A 2,500-nucleotide genomic window follows, 5' to 3' on the forward strand; every position below is an offset into this window, starting at 1 on the left:
AGTGCGGAGGGCCGGCGGCGCGGCCCGTGTCACGGGCGACAGCGCGCAAGCGGAGGGGGGGGGGGCGGCCCGGAGTTTGGGGGGGGGGGGGGGCCTCCCGGCCCTCTGGCGAGCGAGACAGCCACGCGAGAGCGAGCGAGACCGCGGGGCGCGCCGGGGAAGGGCCGGCGGGCCGTGCGAGCCTCACTGTGAGGAAGAGGGGTTTCGGCCCACCGTGGCATTCCAAAACCTGCGCCGGCCCACCGCCGGGCCGCTGCCGGGCCACCGCGCCTCGTTGCCGATGCCGACGGCACTGAACACCGGTGTGGTCCCCTGCCCGCCGTGTCCCGGTTGCCGTGCGTGAACCCGAGTTCACCTGTCCCGCACTCTGCGCCACAGGGCCGAGCATGGGGCTCGGCCCGCCGGCGGGTGTACGGCCCTCCCGAGGCCCGCTAGCGCGGGGGCTCGCTCGCCGAAAGCCCGCCGCCGATTCCCCGCCGCCGGTGGGGGACCGTCCCCGTCTGCCCTCTCGCCTCCGCTGGCGCCCGCCGCCGGTGCCCGTCTCCGAGCGCCGCCCCCGCCCCTTCGCCCGACGGTGATCCGCCGCCGCCGGGGCAGGGGAGGGTCCGGCCCGGGGGAGGGCCCGGCAGAGCGGGCGGCAGTGCGTGGGAGGGTCGGCGGGGCTTGCTCCCCCGGTGCCCGCGGGAGGAAGCGGCGGGTGGAGACGCGAGCGAGATCGCATTCCGGGTTGGGACGGGTCCCACGGGTCCCCACTCCTAAGCTGTGGGGGGCGGACCCGGGGCGGGCTGCGGCGGAGCAGCCCGTCTAGCAGAGGCGGTGCGGACAGGCGTTCCGGGACGGCGCGCGGGGCGGGCGCCGCGCCGCGGCGGACCCCAAGCGGGGGCGTCGCGCGAGGCCACGCGAGGCGACGTGTCGTGCCCGAGCGGGCGGCCCAAACCACGGCTCTCCTCCCGGGCGCAGCTGCCACCCGGCGCCGGGTTACTGAGGGAAACCCCGGGCCCCGGGAGGAGGACGAGGTCGTGGCGGTGGGTGTCGGGCGCACCCCGCGGGTGGACGCTCCGCCGAGGGGCGCTGGAGCCGGCTGGCGGGTGCCGGGTTCCCCTCCGCGCCCCGCCTCGTCGCTGCCGCTGAGGCTGCCGCCGTCGCCGCGAGGCGGCGGTGGCCCGGCGGCGGGCGGCGGCGGGGGAGGCACCCCCGCGGGGATTTCAGGTCGTTTCCCTCACCCCAGGGCCAGGTACCTAGCGTCCGCGCTTCTCCTGCCTCCCCTCGGTGACCCACCCGTGTGGTCCCGTGTGCCAGCGTGCTCCTCCCGGGCGCTGCGCTGCGCGTGCCGCACCGGCCGTGCCCTGCCGGCCTTCCACGCTTCCTCCTCCCCTCCCTTCCCCCCCCCCCCCAACCGCTCCAGCCGCCCCACGCCGTGCCGTGGGGGCCGCGCTGCGAGTCGGCCGGGCCGGGGGTGGCGGGGGGCGGCGGGGGGGGGGGGGGCGCGCTGGGAGGAAGGAGGAGGGCCTCCGGCCACCGCGGCCGCCGGTAGCGGCCCCCCCGGGTAGGGATGGCCATGGGCCCCGGGCTCCGGGCCCGAGGGTTCTCGGTCGGAGAGCCGGGCGGGGGTTTAAAGACTCGGGCGGCCCGATGCGACCCGGGGGGCAGCCGGGCGTGCTGCCGGAGGGGCCGGGGGGTCGGCGCGCGCGGGCGCCGCACCCCCCCATGCCCGCCGGCGCGGCCCGTGCATGCCCCGCGGGCAGCCGGGACGGAGAGGGGTACCCTGCCCCCTCTCTCCGCGGTCTGGTCTCGGCGGAGAGACGCCGCGCGGTCGGCTTGCGCCGGCCTGCCTCGAACGCGCGACCCCGGCGCGAGCGCGTGCTCGCCGCCGGGACGGCGAGCCCCCACCGCGGGTGGTGCGGACGCCGAGCCCCAGCGCATCCCTTCTCCTCCCTGGCCGGTGCTCTCAGTCTCCCGCCGTGGCCGTCGGCGGCACCCTTCCTTCCCTCCCCCCCCCGCCCTGCCCCGGCACTCCGCCATCCGGCGCGCCTGCCTCGCTCTGCCCGACCCGGCTTCGCTGGGCGGCAGGCGGGCGGCGGGCGGGCGGGCGGGGGCGGCCCCTCCCGGTCTCCGCGTGGAGGCGGGGAGAGCGGGCGCCGTTCCCCGTCCGTCCCGCCTCGCCCGTCTGCCTGCCGCCAGGCGTCTGCCCGCGGAAGGGACGGGCGAGTGCGTGGCGTCGCTCGGGAGGCTGCGTGTGTGCAGGCGGGTGTTGGGTGCCGTCTCCGGGGCGGCGGAGCTGGAGGCCGGTGAGGCGAGCGAAGGAGCTCGGAAGCGTGCGGCTGGCGGGTCGCGGGCGCGCGGGCAGCGGGTGGCGCCGCTCCCAGCGGCGGCCGGGCTCCGACGCCGGGGCTCCGCGGGGACCCACACCCCGGTCCCTGAGGCAGGTGGCGCGGCTGGCGCGCCGCTCCCTGCTGGGCCAGGCCGAGCCGGGCGCCTGGGCCGGACTCGAAGCGAGAAA

This window comes from Struthio camelus, chromosome 31 (genome assembly GCF_040807025.1).
Source record: "Struthio camelus isolate bStrCam1 chromosome 31, bStrCam1.hap1, whole genome shotgun sequence".
NCBI classification, from domain to species: domain Eukaryota; kingdom Metazoa; phylum Chordata; class Aves; order Struthioniformes; family Struthionidae; genus Struthio; species Struthio camelus.